The 18,167-nt window shown below is 42.5% G+C and overlaps 1 long non-coding RNA gene across 1 annotated transcript; it reads left to right on the top strand.

The window, feature by feature from the left end:
* Nucleotides 1-673: 673 nt before the first annotated feature.
* Nucleotides 674-17,911, top strand: LOC109302440. The gene is made up of 3 exons (XR_002098773.1): nucleotides 674-925; nucleotides 2,081-2,083; nucleotides 17,901-17,911. It is a non-coding gene; the product is annotated as an uncharacterized LOC109302440 (long non-coding RNA).
* Nucleotides 17,912-18,167: the final 256 nt, after the last annotated feature.

Genomic DNA, 18,167 nt, shown 5'->3' with positions numbered 1-18,167 from the left:
GCAGAGTTAGGCGCAATTCTTGCAGACACTTCTGCATATGTTTGTTTTTACTATCTAATGCAGCTATTTTGAATAAAAGCATAGGATGTTTTCAGGATTGAGATGTCAGAGGTGAATTAGGTTCAATTTTAAAATAGCTATACAAAATAGCTATTTCATTTTGAGTTCCCCTCTCCTTCCCTCCTTTTGAAGCTGAGCCCTTGGGTAGCTAAGAGAGAGATACATGGGGCCTGGAAAAGAACAACCTAGAAAGTATGGGGCTTAATGAGTGCTTGGGAAGGAGCAATCCATGGGCTGTAGTCTAGAGCTTCTCTCCCAGTTGGTCGGTGATTTTCCCACTTCTCTTATCTCGCTAAGTCTAATAGCTCAGCTTCAGGAGGGGACTGCAATTTTTTATTTTTTTGTAAAAATATATATCTATATATAAGGTTATACATATCTACACTCTTCATATCACACCACAAAAGGAAAAACCTTCCTTGTTAAAAAACCGCACTGTGTACCTGCGCACACGTACAAAGACCTTCTGGCCACCCGAACCCATTACAATATCCGCATCATGTGCAGAACACACAAAACAGCTAAGTCCATTCGGTTCTCTCAGCCCAGGCCACACTTCCTTTTCACCCCTGCCCCGCTTGCAGGGTCACATACTCAGTTTAAGTGTCCTCTCCATCACTGTTGCTCCAGCTCCCGCTGGAGGACCTGCTGCTGCTGTCGCTGTCATCTGTTCCACTTGACCCTTCCTCTTCTTCGCTGCCTTCACCCCCCTCTCCACTTGGGGATGCTTGGATGATTCTATTCCACATGTCTCTGTGCCAGGTGACATTAGCTGCGTCTTCTCTGTCCTCTGCTACCGATTTCTGGTGGTAGGTCCAGAGTTTGCTCAGCACCATTTTCACACAGCCCACTACCTCTACATCCTGTCTATACAACAGGAGGTTCCTGGCCTTCCACAAAGTACTCCTGATGTAGGATGCAAACTGGTCAAAATGGGGTGACGGGCTCCCCTGACTGCAAAATGCTTAGGGAGGAAGGCTGTGGAGAAGAGTGGCTGTAGTCAAGACGCTATGCTGAGAAGTCATAAATTTGTAGATATGAACCTTTTTGGGTGAGACAGGCCTAGATCTTGAGTTTCCTAATTTCTAGGTGAGAACCCTAATCACTCAACTAATGAGTTAATATGTGAATGGAGCCCCTTCCTTGAGTTAATATGTGTATAATCCACTAGTTAGGAAGGTTTCTCAGTAGAATTTCTTGACTTATGTTCACCCAGCATATCTTCATAGACATACACCTGCCTCCCCAGCATCATGACTACTATGCATGTGTGTTTGGTAGCCATGTAGACACTTACATATCCACACATAAATAGGAAGTTATGAAGTAGGATTGTTATGAGCAGGGATCCTGGTTTTCTCTGATAAAACACAACCCAATTTTGGATTTAAAAAAGTAACCCCAAATCCACATTTTTCCATGATTAAAATGAAACACCACTATCTAGCTATCTCTCTAGTGTTCTGTCATTTTAAGCATGGAAAAATGTGGATTTGGGTTACATTTTTTTTATCCGAAAACTGGGGATTTTGTTTTATCGGAGAAATCCAGGATCCCTGGTTATGAGTATGTTCCCAAAATGGCCATTATTAAGTGACTGCCATTTGGGAGGGTAAAATCAAATAGAATTGTGCCCTTTCTGTCCATTAGAGTTGTAAGGATGTGGTGGGAAAGACAAAGAAGGACATGAGAATTGCACATGTATAAAGCTCTAATCTAGAGGATCAGGAATTGTTAAGTGTGCACTCTCTTTTTCTAGAAATAAATGAAAAGGTCAATGTTTTCAAAAGTTACTAGTACTTTGGGGTAGCTGATGTTTCATGCACACAGCTCTATGCAATATAAAAAGACCTGTAGCAACCGGATCTTTAAGTGCTATTGCTTCTAGCTAGGCTGTGCATTGTGGTCAGTGCTGCTGCACACTACCCCCAAGTACATGGGGATCCCTGGAAGTTTATTTGTGTCACCTTCCAAATCATTCCTCCTGCAACTCTTGTTCCAAACTGCAGGTTCCTTGCAGCTTGTTACACCTGGCTGAAGAATCTGTTTTTCAGCAGATAAGTGATAAGCACTTTCTTCTCAAAGACCGTTAAGCTATTTCAAGGTTGAGATCCCAAAATTGAGCTGCCAAAAATAATCAGTCTCCTTTGAAAACAGTGGCCACTGTTTTGTTCAATATATACACAACCTTTTGGATTTCAGAATTTCTTACTCACGGAACTTACTAATGGGCTCATTTACCCAAGACACTGACTGCGCAATAGCCTGATAATACTGTGCAGTAGTGTTGCCTGGCAAAAACCATGCTGAGAAGCTACAGTGCAGTAATATTAGGCTATTATAAAGTACCATCACTTAAAAAGTGTTAGCTGGTGCTACTTCAGTTGCTGTGCATTTATTTAGTCCTTGCTTACAGAAGTACTAAATAAATGCGCAGTTACCACTGCGCAGTAGTGTCTCACATAGATGCTCCCAGTGAGGATGAACATTTAACTGGAAATAATGAGATTCTACACTTTAACTTTTTTTCTTCTATTTTCAAAGTATTTTTCTGAGCTGTTATTAAGTCTGAAGTATATTTTCATTTAAATTCTGCTGGCAGATAGCACTACTGTGCTCTACTCTTAAAGTATGTCTGCACTGCAGTCATAAAAGTGACTGCAGCGTAGTTTAGAAATACCCAAGCTAGCTCTAAACTAGATAGCTTGCGTACAAGTAGTAATCTAGCTGCAGCAGCATAACGGTCAGAGTAGACTGCAAAACCCACCAGAGAAGTTGCGTAAATTGGTTTCTCTGCATTCTTGGCTAACCAGGTTTGGCTGGGTTTTTTTTCCCACAATATTGAAGTCCCTGCAGTGATTGCAAGGTAGACAAAGCCCTAACCTTACTTAGAGGCCATGAACCCATTAGCAGGAACATGCAGTTTGCTAGTTGTCCCCAAGCATGCCATTGCATGCATGCTTTGGCACACAGCAAATTGCCCTGCGTTGGGTAGGAGAGGATGCCGGCCCCAACAGCCTTACCTGAGGACCTCCTGGGGCAGCACTGGCAGCAAATCAGGCATGCAGAGCCTAGCTGGTAGCCAAAATGTGGCTCTGGTCCACCAGGTTCTGGTTTCTGGTGGTGCATGGTGCAGCCATGTGCACCATCCTGCTTTTTCCTGCCAGGGTTTTTTTAGCTAGTGGGAAATCCTGATATCTAATTTTGCTGCTGTGCTGCAAATATGCAGCCTGATGAATGAAATCATGAACTCCACATGCATTTTGCGGCATCTCAAAGCCTTTTCACGAGCATGTGGTGCTCATGAATCTAGTCACTGTCCTGTAAAAGGAAGTCAGTTTAGGGAGGGGAAGCCAGTGAAAGAAAGATGGGCAGAAGGGGAGAGAGTGAGAATGTCTTGGCCAGGGGCCAGGGATTCTCAGAGTCTGGGAACAGTCCCAGGTGCTGTGAGACTGGAAGTAGCAGAACCATGGCAAAAAGCTGAATCACAGACAGCTTGAAAGGAAAGACTGCTGCAAGGAAAGAGCAGTACCAAGCTGACAGCACCTTCTCAGGGGTTGAAGAGGACTCAGACCTGTCAGTTAACCCTCTATGGACCATGTTTATGTTAGTGTTATGTATGTTATTGAGGACTGACTGATGTAGGAGGACACCTGTGGGACAGGTATGCCCTGAAAATAAAGGACTATATAATGTTGGAAGCTGGTGTGAGCTAAGCAATAACTCTGAACCTGATACAGATACATTCTGAGGACATTCAGATAGACAAGTTTAGTCATGTCCCTGAAAATCTTTGTAAGAGGTAAATATGCCCAAGTTTAGAAGCCTAAGTAGCACATACGAGTAAAACAGGATTCGGTCTACAGTGTCTGAAGAACAAACTTCTGTATTCAAGATGAAGGCATCTCTGAATCATGTTGCAACATTTGAGGTGCAAACTGCATTTTAGCAACTTCACTAACTGGTTTAGCAACTTTTAAGAATATTATAAAATAATACAGAAATAGGGTAAAGGTATGTTTCTAAAAGCAATTGGTGCCAGAAAAAGCAGCTATAAACTTATTAGGATTTTTAAAAATACTGAAGAACACAAATAAATAGAAATTTCCATTTCAGGTTTTTCTTTGGTTGTGAATTGGCAAACAATAGATACACCACTAACAGCATTTCCATCAGCAAAAATCCCTCTAGATGACTCTCTACATCTGTCATATAAAGAATGTCTATGCCATGGCATTCAATGTCATAAGGCATTCCTGGTTATGTGCTCTTGTTCAGACACCAAACCTGAATATGAGGTGAAACTGTTCTCAAGGTAGTCCTCTCATGCCATACTTGGAGCCTAACTGTCCATTGTCTTATACATACTGTAGTAATTTACACCTTCACAAAGTAAGTGTAAAACACTACCATTCAGATCTGGTAGTTTTTCATTAACAGGTTGCATAGGTATAAGTAACTGCATAACATGCAAAGTGGTGGAGAACTATGACTAGTACACTGAGGCTAGGTACAGAGGTTTAAAAAGCCTGAGGTAGATTTGTGCTATGTTTTGTGTCTTTTCCTAAGTGCCCTGGATTAGTCTGAGTGAACAGAATTCACATTTTCTCTTGGGAGGGGGGTGCGGAGGGGACTGAACTGTTGAGGCTAGTAGGGTGGGAGCATTCACAGCAGGCTGCTGGACAAATCTGGGCTCACCCAAGCAGCTGAGCAAACAAACAGCCCTGATTGACCAGCATAGCCCCAGCCCCACCATGCCCCACCAACTATTGGAGGTCAGAAGTGGCTAGAGGGGAAGGAATGGAGCACCCCATGGTGTGGGCCCCTCCAGCTATGCTGGTTCCAATCTTGGAGCCAGGGCCAAGGCTGCATGGCTGTCTACTATGCCAAGAACCGGGGGTAAGAAGGGGAGAGCTGAGCTTCTGCCATGTGGGGCCCCCAGCTTGCTGGCTCAAGGATGAGGTGGATCATGGTATAGTGGACAGGTTCACAGCTCCAAGCTGCTGCTCCTGGCTGCGGCTGTTAATAGTGCCTGTGCAAGGGTGGGATTGGTGGGAAATGGAGCCCCTCACCTCATAAGCCCAGCCCCAAACCGGCATGGCTCAGGGGGAGCACATGGCAGGGGGTTCTACTACTCCCCCCCACACCCCTGGTTTCCAGCCCTGCAGACAGCTGCACCTAGGAGCCATGGCTTAGAGCCACATAGTTATTAGGCAGGTTGGGTGGGCACGAACAACACGTGCCCCCAGGAAGTGGTGGCGGTGTCAGTGATTGGAGGCATGGTGGCAGCAAATTCCTGCAGGCAGCTGCAGCAGTATCGGAGGTGTGGGGGGGTGGCAAGCACCAGCTAGTGGTTAGCAACCACCCACAGATGCCACCAGGAGCAGCGGTGGTGGCCATGCTGCCAGCAGTGTCGGAAGCAAAGGGCGGGGTGGTGAGTGGAAATCATTCACAAGTGCTGCCAGCAGCAGGGGCCAATCACAGGGGGTGCATGTGCATCTGCGTGCACGCCCTACGAATCACCGATGGGTGGGGGAGCAGAGCCCCCTGCCATGCGGGGCACCCACAACTGTGCTGCTTCGGTGCTGGGTGGGGTGGGGCTCTGTTCTTCTACCTCTCCCTCATCCAACTCAACCTTCCTGGTGGCTGCAGCCAGGAGCCACTCTGAGCTGTGCATTTGCCTGTGGCACCAGGAACTGGGGCTGGGGAGGAGAACCCCTTCCATGCAGACCTGGCTTGGCAGACAGGCATGAGGCTCTGTCTCCTGCTTTTCTTGCTCTTGTCTGTGACAGGCTAGGGGCAGGGCTGGCCCAGCTCTCTCCCAGTGCAGACAAGCACTACCCAAGACAACACACTGCCTTGGACACCTGGGATACCAGAAGACAGTGAACTAAGGTGATTTGCTACAGGATCGGGCACATAAGTGTTATATACTGCTTTAACCTAAACCAATTAAGTCTAATACTACATCCATCTAGGTCATCCTAGAATAGGTTCTACCATTTTAAAGCCAGTCTGAACTCCTGCTCTGTTACAGGTTTAGACTAGGTTCTGATCACTTATACCAGTTTATGTGAAATGTCTGCACTGAGCCTGAGATACCAAAACGTACACTTTTATTGATTTTTATATAGCTAAAGTAGGCAATATATATGTATTGCACAAAAAATTCCACTTCGTTTATCCCACTTACGTTTTTAGTAGAAACTATAAAAACACATTTTTTTTTGGTAACGGTACCTTCTTTTTTAACATATTCAGATCATCTCATATTACAAACATGTTGCCCTAAATGGTAAGAAAATGTGAAATTTGAGGGATACAAAGCAGTGTTGGTAAACACCTGTATGAAATTTTAATCCAGATACCGCTATTTTAAAATAATTTTACCTCAGAATACTGTACATTACAGTGAACATGCTGAAAAAACTAATTTGTAGGAGAATATCATGAATGAAAGCATACCATTCAAGCAGGTGAAGAATCCTTATGATTACGGTGCCTTATTTAAAATGTGCACTTCACTGCAGTATTCTGGGGGTGAGCATGTTTCTTGACTTGTCTTTAGTCTGAAGAGATACTTAGAGCTGTGTGTTATCAGTGCTCTGGCAAGGCACAAATTTGAACATAACTTCCTTTTCAGTAGTTTAATGGTTTCCTTGCCAGCTTGTAATACTTTCTGGGGTGTTACAAATGTAGAATATGTCTTCTGCTATTCAGATGCTCATATGTGGGGAAAAAAATATCAAGAAAGACCTTTTCTGACCTTTCTTTATTTTCCCTGTAATTGTTAATATTGAGAGTGCTGTATCTTATAGCTCTTATATTTACAAAGACAAATCTTCCCCCACACTCCCGCCCCACCCTTCAGTGCTGGTTGCTTTTAAGCTAATAGTAATAAGTAACAACAGTAGCAATAATAACAGCAGCAGCCACATGCTTCCCAGTAACAGACTTTGGTAAATGCTAATGCATACCATGTTCCTTAGATAATGATATTCCATACTGACCCATCTGAATAATACCACTCTACATTATCACCAGGGATCCTGGTTTTCTCTGATAAAAAACATCCCCAATTTTTGGCTTTAAAAACGTAACCCAAAATCCACATTTTTCCATGATCAACATGAAACACCATTATTATAGATATATGTATATAGTGATGCTTCATTTTACTTATGAAAAAATATGGCTTTTGGGTTACCCTTTTTTTAACCAAAAATTGGGTGTGTTTTTTTTAAATCAGGGAAAACCAGGATCTCTGATTATCATGTATGTAGCAAAACCAGAGCTTGAGCCTCTCTTTCATTCTTTAACAAGAGCTTCACTGCAGCATACGTGACAGTGTAATTCCCCAAGCTTAACTAGAAGAAATGTGCAGTTATAGTTATCCAACTAGTATGACTTACTTTCACTTTTCCTCTTTCCTTTCAGTAAACTTCTCACCCCTCGGTCTGCCTTCTCTTCTCTCCCAACTACTTTCCCTTCATGTTTTGCTTGTTGTATCTCGTACAGTATATGCAGGCATGACATTTACCTTGACATAGCTAATGCTAGATCTATGTAACTGCTGATCTATTCAGATGTTTAGGGGCCAAAATGGAGGGCCGGCCTAAGTTAATTCACCTGAGTAGGCGAACTAACTTAGATCAGGAACCGGTTAAACCAATCCGTTGAACGTCTGCACATCTCTGGAGTTCAGCCCCAGGGCTGGGAAGGCCCAACTACATACTCTTCCTGCCCCTCACCACCCTAGTAGGGTTATTTTTAGGCTCCCAGCTCCCCCACCCCGAGATGAACAACCCCTGCAGTGGACCGCTAAGGCCTGCGCACAGACCCACCAGGTCCTCCAATCCTGCCAACTCCTCCCAAGACTCACCAAACTACTAGCCATTCTGATCCCACTGGCCTCTCCACCCACCCCCAGTTACTTTCACTAGTTTCCTGGTGCAGGTCCAAGCATCGGCAACCATCTACACTTGCTGCTCTTCATTTACAATTATGTGGCTTAAAGTAAATCATGTGCTTGTGGGCTGAGTGCAGTGACTGTTTATAAATACTCTACATTTCTAGATCCCCGTGATTTTTAATTAAGTCAACAAAGGTTTTCTTTCAAGGAAAACATACCGCAGTAATGACATATTTCATTTTCCTTAATACAGTGTTTAATCCTAATTCCCTTAATCCTTTTTTTTAATCTTTTGAAGTTGTTAAAAAAAATCTCTAAATGAGGGTGTCAATCATTTATTGTGTAATTACTTTTTTTTCTCTTTAACAAAAAAAAATTCCTTTTTTTGTCTCCTGCAACATTCATAAAGATTTTGTTATTGATAATGCTGTCACTTTCTCCTTTTCACTCTATTCCTTGGGAAAAACAATATTTATAACATCACGTTGTTTCAGCTTATTGTGTCCTTATCCATTAGGTCTTACCATATGCAGAGAAAGTAATACAAACTGTTTTAGAAACAAATAACAAAGTTGATTTTAGTGGAAGTTGTTGTACATGCTAATGGATAGAACTGCTCCAAATTCTTCAGGTTTTTCAATGAAAGATTTCAATAAAGACAAAGATACTGTTTTTTCCAAAGGTGTTCCACTCATATTTTTAATTTTCACTTTATTTTGCCATTTCATTCCATTGCAATTATGTTGTTATTAAAATATTAAAATCAAAAACAGATTTCATGTTCAACATATTCCTGCCTTTGTCTTCTATTATCCATTCTCTACTTCCTCTTTATTCATTTTATCATGTAATATCATATTTTAATGCACAGCAAAGAGGCCTGACTTTTAGAAAAAGGGCTTTCAGCATTATCTGAAAATCAGGCTTTTAAAAATCATCTCACATTTGTCACCAAAAAAGAAGGAATATAGCATCAATGGTCACTTGAGAAATTTTAATCTATGTTTTTCATTGATCAGTGAAGAGCCTCGGTGCTATGAAAGTAATTTATAAATAACAGCTATCATCCCAGGAAAGACATTCTGCAGTTTGCCAATTCTGAGAAAATAAAGGGTCATTACAATTCTGTTTCTGTATTCTGGACAGTATAAAAAGGTATCATTGCCTAAAACTCCTTCAATATCATCTGCTTGTAATACTTCCAGAAAGAGTTAATAGGTTTTTTGCTCTATTCATGTGTGTTACTGACCTTGTTTAAAATCCAGTCAACAAAGACCACAAAACTAGTCCAGTGGAGATCATGGTGTCAGGTTTCCCAGGAGCCTAAGGGAACTGAAAACCCTTATTTAATAAGAAATGAGATCTTACAGCCTCTTAGCCATTTTGAAAATCTCAGTCTCTTGAGCATTGGGAATATCCTTTTTATCTTCAATAGAGCTAGTCACATATTAAAGCTTAAGCGTGTGCTTACATCCTTTACTGAATTGGAGCTAAGTTACTTTTTTTCTGAGCTGCAAGCATTTACTTACTGTTGGTAGTCTAGTACATTACATTGTTATATGACTGAGTCCCTATATGATGCACAGACTCCAGTAGCATAACTTGGAGTGGGTGAGCAAGCACAAGCCCCAAGCACCAACTTAGTAGCAGCACCAGAATTGCATCACCACCCCAGCAGAAGTAACTCCATTGTGTTGCTCTTGCAACAACAGCTGGGTGCATGGATATTGCACTGCTCCTGTACAAGCAACAACTGCCAAGCAGACATTTTAGGTTGCATTTTAGGTTTAGACATTAACATTGTAGGTTGCCCCCAATGTGAAGACTTCAATTCTCAAGAGGTAATAAACATTTAGTTTATTAATGTGCCTCCATATAATAATTATAATACTGAAAGAATATATCACTTTTATTTTCTTCAGATTTACTATGCTGTACATTTCCCAAGATATACCTTAGATAATGTCACACATTCTGTTATTTAAAATTAGAACAGGCAATAATTTATTTACTACTAATATATTCCAAAAAACACTGTAATGACACAGCGACACAATGACTCAGATACCCATTTTCTGAGTTGGAGTCCAAGTTTACAGCATGCAGCTTTCTTCTTTCTTTCTTTGCTTCCATCCTCTGGATCAAAGCCTCTTCATGTTGTGCTGCACCCAGTGCTAGACGTTCCCTCTAGATCAGACAGGATTCTACCTGCTTCTCCCAGCTTTCTACATTGATGTTGAAAGACTTCATATCAATTAGGGAATGTTGTGGTACTCCACAGAGGGTGACTCCAATTTCTAGAACTGTCTTGAATCTCACTGTACAAAATATTCTTGGGGAGGCATTCTCCTCCCATTCTCCTGATATGGCTGAGCCATTGCAACCTCCTTTTCTTGATAGTGGTTTCTAAGTGTGTCAGTCCTTCATGCTCCAGCACCTCTGTCTTAGGTATTATACCGTCCACATTATTTTCAGGATCTCACACAGGTATCTTGTGTGGAAGCTGTTCAGTTTCTTGATGTGCATAGCGTATGTAGTCCATGTTTTTGAACCATAAAGGGGGGGGCGAGAAGCATGCAAGTCTCATAGTTTCCCATCTTCACCTTAGTTGGTAGTTTGCTGTTATTCTACACACGTTTCTGTAATAGCCTGAAGTTCTTCACTCCTTTTCTGATTCTGTTAGTCAGTTCAGTCTGAAGGTCAAGATTCCTGCTGATCATAAGGCTATAAGTACTGATAAAAGAACAAAAATGAACCATTTTATTGAAAGCATTGCAGAGATCTGGAAAGACCAACAATATTAAAGAGGAAAACAACAGTGGGAAAAGAATTTATGGAGAGCATAATTATTCTCTTTTTCCAATGATTTAAAGATATATTCAATGTAATTAAAGGGGCTTTTTTTGTAATAAAGGGCTTTGAGTCTACATTAAACCTATAAAAGAAGAAATTCAGAATAAAAATACTTTATTCTCAACCAAAAGTAATATTTTGGTATAATTCTTATGGTAACAATAATCATTTGTATATGGTGTCTAAAAAGTTTTTTCCAGTTCTTTGCGCTCTTTATTGACTGAAATACTTAGGTGTAGTGAGTTAATGGTGACACAACCAAATTCAAGGGATCTCATTCTCACAGTTCTAGCACAAAAGCTGGCATAAATTACTTTTAACATACTTTGCCTAACAGTGCCCATTTTCCTGTTGATGAATTGCATGCTCTTTGATTTTTTAATTTACTTATTATTTAGAAATTATCATATTTTTATATTAACAGATTTCAGCACATTGGCATTTACAAGCCCTTCACTTAATGGTGTGGTTAAATCACCTGATTTTATTCCTGTGCCCAACGACAAACCTTTATAAGCAAAAAGAGGGCAATAAATTTCAGTTGCAGCATAAGCCTGCATTTAACAGATAGGTTTTTGTTTTCTTTTACAATTTTTGTAAACCAGAAATAAGTCATTTGTATAAAAGCTGTGAAAATAAAAAATGTCTAGCTGCTGCATTCTCTTGAAAAGATGTATTACAAGTTATGCATACCCACAGCTATTTCTAAACACATTTTATTGAGACAGTGCAGGATCTCATAGAAAATTAAAATGTCAGGAACATATTCTGAAATTCAGAATACTTTGTCATGTTACTGTGTTCTGTGTTCTGTAAGGAATACAGGCCAGCATAGTGAGTGGAAACCACTACAGGAATCTCTTTTGGCAGTGAATACTGACACTAGAAGTTGATCATTCATTATTAGAGGGGGGAAAAAGGAAATACTTATGAAATTGGTTTGTATTTTAATCCAGTTTGAGGATTGTTTATCTATGGATGCATAATTCATTTTTGGCTGGTATTAATGATAAGATGCAAATGTGCCCAGTTTGCACATGAAATATCAGTGGTCCATGTCAGTCTCTGAGGAAATACAAGATCATTATTTGTTAAGAACACTTCATGTCAAATTAGAAGCCTTTTAGAATTTTTAATAGTTCTGTTCAGGTTTTCATCCACCACCATATTCTAAATTATGGTTAGAAAATGCACAGACTCTTTGCACATTACAGCAAAAAATATTCAAATAGATTATATATTCTCTGAAGGAATACATCTTTTATTATTCATAGATTCATAGATTGTAAGGGGCTGTAAGGGACCTTGCAAGATCATCGGGTCCAGCCCCCCTGCACCAGGCAGGAAAGACAACCGGGGTCAGGTGACCCCAGTGAGGTGACCATCCATTCGCCTCTTGAAGATTTCCAGGGTAGATGATTGCACCACCTCTGAAGGGAGTTTATTTCAGAGTCTGGACGCCCTAACCGTGAAGAAATTTTTCCTAGTGTGAAGCCCAAAATGGTCTTCCAGGAGTTTGTGGTCATTACTCTTGGTTTTCCCCAAGGGTGCCCCAAGGGTTCCCTGGTGAACAGTTGGTTGCTGAGCCCTTGATGTAGTCCCCTGATATAGTGGTAAGCTGCTACTAAGTTCCCTCTCAGCCTTCTCTTTTTGTGACTGAAGAGACCCAAGTCCCTCAGCCTTTTCTCATATGGCTTGCCTCGCAAGTCTCTGATCAGATGGGTGGCTCTCCTCTGGACTCTCTCAAGCTTTTCCACATCCTTGTTGAAGTGCAGTGCCCAGAACTGGATGCAGTACTCCAGCTGCAGTCTCACCTATGCTGAGTAAAGCGGAACAATCACTTCCTTGGTTTTGCTTGAGATGCATCGGTTGATACATGCCAGAGTATTGTTTGCCCCGGTGGCTACAGCATCACACTGACAGCTCATGTTCATACTATGGTTTATTATTACCCCCAGTTCCCTTTCAGCGATGGTGCTAGTCAGTTTGGTGCCGCTGAACCTGTAAGTATGTTTGGGATTTTTAGTCCCCAGATGGAAGATTTTGCATTTCTCAGTATTTAACGTAATCTGTTCTGATCTGCCCAACTTGCTAGCCTGTGTAGGTCCACCTGTATCTGCAGCCTATTTTCCAGCATGACCACATTCCCCCATAGATTGGTGTTGCTGTAAACTTGGCCAGTGAGCTCTTCACTCCCACATCCAAAACATTGATAAAGATGTTGAAAAACACTGGACCAAGCATGGGCCCCTGAGGGACACCACGGGCCACTTCTCACCAAGAGGACACAGATTTGTTCATTAGAACTCTCTGGGTCCTACCCCGCAGCCAGCTTCCTACCCACCTAATGGTCAAGCAGTTAAGCCTGCAATCCTTCAGTTTTCCCATGAGGACATCATTGGATACCAGACCAAAGGCCTTTTGGAGTTCCAGGTATACAATATCAATCTCCTCTCTCTTATCCAAGTGGCAAGATCCTGGTTGCAGAAGGAGATGAGATTGGTAAGACAAGACTGCTCACTGTCATTCAGAATCCTACCTTTAATTTTTCCAGGGTTTTCCCTGGGATAGAAGTTTGGCTAACTGGTCTATAGTTGCCTGGGTCCTCTCCCCTCTCCTACTTGAAGATGGGCACAACATTAGCCCTCTTCCAGTCTTCAGGGACCTCCCCTGTGTGCCACAAGTTTTGGAAGAGTTCTGCCAGAGGTCCCATGATGACTTTGGCCAACTCCTTTAGCACACTTGAATGAAGTTCATCCAGTCCTGATGACTTATAAATGTCTAACTTTTCTAAGTGATTATGCACTAGCTCAACTTCAACAATAGGAAGGGAGTTGTTCCCACCAGTTGTCTTCTGTGTGTTAGTAACAAGTTATTCTGAGTTGTTAAGCAATGGCCAAACACTTCCATTTGTTGTCCTCCTGTTTCCTACATACCTAAAGAAATATTTCTTATTGTCCTTGATTTCTGTTGCTAGTTCTAATTCAGTTGCCACCTTAGCCTTTCTAATCTGCTCCCTACTAGTGTAGGCTGTTCTTGTATAGTACTTCTCGGGGACTGTCCCAAGCTTCCATTGTTTGTATGCCTCTTTCTTCTTTCTTAAGAGGACTATGATATCCCTATTAAGCCAGGAGGGTTTACCAGCCCTTCTGCTATCTTTCCTCCACGTGGGAAGTGACTTATTTTGTGCTTCGAGGATCATGTCCTTGAGGAATGACCACCCTTCATGCACTCCTTTCAGTCTCTGGTCCTGCAGTGCTTCCCCTACTATTGTCCTGATCCTGTTGAAATTAACTTTTTTGACATCCAAAACTTTAAACCTGATAATTGATTTTCCTGCCTTGTGACAGACAGTGAACGTGATGGCTTTGTGGTTGCTGTCATCCAGGCTACCCTCTATATTCAAGTTGCTCACCAGATCATCTGCTTTGGCCAAGACCAAGTCTAGGAGAGTGTTACCTCTCGTTGGCCGATGCAGTTCCTGAGACAGGTAGAGCTCTTCAGTACGGGTCAGGAAGCAATGCGAGCAATCCAACTTAGTCGAGTGTTCCTCCCAAGAGATGTCTAGGTAACTGAAGTCACTCATGACGACCATGTCTTGTATGCACACAGCTTCTGCCAGTTCTTGAGAGAACTCCAGATCAAGTTCCTCCCCCTGGTTTGGTGGTTTGTAGTATACACCAACAGTTAGGTCTCTCTCACCATGCCCCCCTGCCCTGCCCCGCCCCCTTCCCTCCACCCCATAGTTTGACCCAGAGGGTTTCAAATCACTCTTCTTTGGAGCCCATGTTGGCCTCCAAGGAGGTGTACTGCTCCCTCACATAAAAAGCTACACCTCCATTTTTTTTCCCTACTGGGTCCCTTCTGTGCACTGTGTAGCCCTCTATGGCTACATTCCAATCATGTGAGGAGTCCCTCCCAGTCTCTATAATCCCTACTAGATCATAATGCCCACTGGAAAGTAGGAGGGCTAGCTTCTCCTGCTTGTTACCCATGCTCCTGGCAATAGTGTATAGGCCCCTGAGTCCTCCAATTAAGATTTCCTGTCACACTGAGGGAGAACCATTCCCTCAGCTCCTGCAAGAATGGCTCTCCTAGTGTCTCCACCTTCAGAGCTTTCTTGTGTGTCTGTCCCCGGGCATGCTCCAGTCACTGTTTCCCCATCCCCTGGTGATCTTAGTTTAAAGCCCTATCTGGAAGATTGGCCATCCTGGCCAAGAACAGGGACTTACCCCTCCATGTGAGGTGGATGCTGTCCCTTCCCAGGACTTCTGTCTCCCTGAAGTGTGCATTGTGGTCGAATAAACCAAAGCCCCCTCAGTAGTACTACTGCTGGAGTCGTTAGTTCATTTCTTCATTGCATCGTTCCCTCCTAGGTCCATGGCCTGCAACTGGGAGCACAGAGGAAAAGACTACCTGCACACCTGACCCCTTGAGCCCATCCTCCAGAGCCCTGTTGTCACTCATGACCCAGTCTGGATTACTCCTAGCCATGTCATTTGTGCCCACATGAATAAGAAGCATGGGATAGTGGTCAGAGGGCTGGAAAAGCCAAAGGATCCTCTCCACTACATCCCAGATGTGGGCTCCAGGGAGGCAGTAGACCTCACAGGCTAGGGTGTCTGGACAGCAGGTGGGTCCCTCACTGCAGGAGGAAGTCTGCCAGAACTACCATCCTGTGTCTCCTTTTGAGGGTGGCAGTTTGCTGACTACCTACCTCCTCCTGTGGTGTCTCTATTGGAGCCTCCTCATGCATGGTGTGGGAAGCATACCTGTTCTGCAATGCCGAGGGAGAGGCAGCCCTAGCCCTGCATGTCCTGGAGCCTGAGATGACCATCTTCCAGGTAGCTCTGTGTGAGTCTCTCCAGTCAGCCTTCTTGTTGGCCACCTTCTCCTCTATCTTCTTCTCTTCTCCTTAAGAATGAAGAAGATGAGCCTGACTGTAGTAGCCATCCACCTCCTGCTCATGGGCACTGATGGCACAAAGTCTGCCAACCTGGGCCTGGAGCTCAGGCACCTGGGTTTCCAGGGACCTCACTAAGGAGCATACACCACAGGTGGGAGTGTCCTATTATTTTTACAGGGCAAGGAACATTATTTACAGCATTTGTTTTAGCGTCTATCTTGTGCATTCCCATTTCATCACTCTCATGGCTACAATTCTTATTTCTTGAAAAAATTCCGTATGTCCCATTTCTTCCAGGCCATATGATCAAAGGCTCAACATTCTACCATACGCATCAGTTTTCAGTGTAAAGATAATAGTACTGAGTTCCAAGAATTTCTTGTAATTCTTGTTACAAAGCTCACAGCCATGCTAATCCCAAAGCAGCTTTTCACAATCAAAGACATTAGTAGTTTCTCACTCTCAGTAATGCACAAGATCCAGCCCATACCCAACTCAGTAAATGACTGTGTACTAAAACCAACTTTATGAAATTTTGCACACCTGTTATTGTCTTCCATAGGCAGAAAGGGATATTTGTTTATTGTTGAGCAGGATTAATCAATAATATAACCCTGGATCCAAACATTCTTCTTGACAAGTAAAAGTGATGCAATGGTCATTCACTGTGATCTCCCTTACTCAAAAATCCCTCTATGTCCAGCTTTAGTTCAGCTTTTGAACTGAGAACATATGCAATTGAATTAGCATCCTTCTTCTGGATTTAGATGTATAATAAGAAAGAAAAAAACCCCAAAGCATGCTAGATGTGAAGTGTTGTCAAGTCATTTATATAGACAATAACTATGTATTGTATTAGGGCTCCTATATACATGTGGGGAACCTGTTCTGATGCATTGGAAATCCAGTGTGTTGGAGTAGACTTGATTAATCAAGTCTGCACAGAAATTGACGTGCTCCGGCAGCCTCACACATCATGTGTATCAGCATTGCTGCATATCTCTGTGCTGACAAAATGGCAGCAGGGTACTTTGAAATAAAACACATCTGATGAGCTTTGTTCAGCGTACCCTGCCACCATTTTTTTAGTGCTAGAATGCTCAGTGATCCTAATACACATGATGCACAGGTGCTTTTAATTAGCATGGCTCGCTAATTAAATTACCGGGCACCATGTCTCACACACATGTGTAAGAGCCCCTAGTGCTTGCCATGTCAATTTGCCTAAATGTCTGGCAACCCATTCTTCATACTTGTATTTGACTACAGTATGTAGTACCCTATGTTGGCTTTATTTCTTTCCAAAAAAACCCTTTAATATAAGCAAGTGAGATAATTCCAAAAAACAAAAAAAGCCACTCTTATTTTCCTAGGAAAATATGAAAATAATCCACAGAAGCTTAGTTAAATGAAACACAAATTATATGAGACTGACACTGCAAGTACTTTTTCATTCTATCCTATAGAAAAAGAGCATATTCTCCAAAAGGAAGATGCTGTTACTGCATAAATAAAACACATGGACTTAATATTTAGGTTTCTAATCTACTAATTAGTTAGACTTACCAGTGCCTACCACATAAGCAATTTTATATGTGCTTATAGACATTAATACACTTTTACCAACTTCCTAACTTTTTTTTTGCATTTAGAGCAAAATCCACATAAGGTTTAAGGAACCTAAAACAGAACTTAATGGACTTTGAACACTCACTTTACGTTTCAAAATAGCAGTTTTCTAGTTGTATAACTGCCACTTTGGCACTTCGCCACAGTTTCTGTGTGTAATGTGGATGCACAGGTATCCACAAGGATACTAAGCATGCCCAGTCACCTGCATACCAGTAGGGAAGTTATGTGGTTCAACATGAATGTGTGTAAGTCTAAGTCCTAAAGTTCTGGCTGACAAATTGAGGGGGAACGTCCCATTTTTAAGCCCAAAAGCTGAGTGCCTAAGGTGTTTAACCCAGAAGCAGGAGAGACAGATTGAGGACTCCTCTCCCATCTCTCTGAAACTCTACCCACCAGGTCAGAGGGCGCTGGAGAATTTTCTACCCCATTTGGAATAAATGTGCAGGCTAGAACCCAGGACCTGATTAATATGGATGTTTCTGTTTGCATCTAATCTTTGTTATAGTACTAATGAATGTCCTTTGTTGCCGTATCCAGATGAGCACAGCCATATGTTGCCATGCATGGAGAACCCAGGGTAAAAAAACCTGTTCCAGAAAAAGTGGAGTGGTGCACATGGGGTCAGTGTGCACCTCCCAAAACTGGGGCCACACTACAGCTGCCGGCCAGGATCCAAGTGGCAGGATTGCCACTGCTCCAGCCCTAGGAGGCCCCCAGGAGCCCAGGTAAGTCTTCTGGGGCCAGCCTAGTACTGGACCCTGCCTCCCCTGTGCCACTTGGGGTAACCTGTTCTGCATCAGAGGG

Source organism: Gavialis gangeticus, unplaced genomic scaffold, assembly GCF_001723915.1.
Source record: "Gavialis gangeticus isolate Ggan-Ray unplaced genomic scaffold, GavGan_comp1, whole genome shotgun sequence".
Taxonomy (NCBI): domain Eukaryota; kingdom Metazoa; phylum Chordata; order Crocodylia; family Gavialidae; genus Gavialis; species Gavialis gangeticus.
Note: the sequence above shows the minus strand (reverse complement) of the source record. Positions and strands in the feature narration are given on the sequence as shown.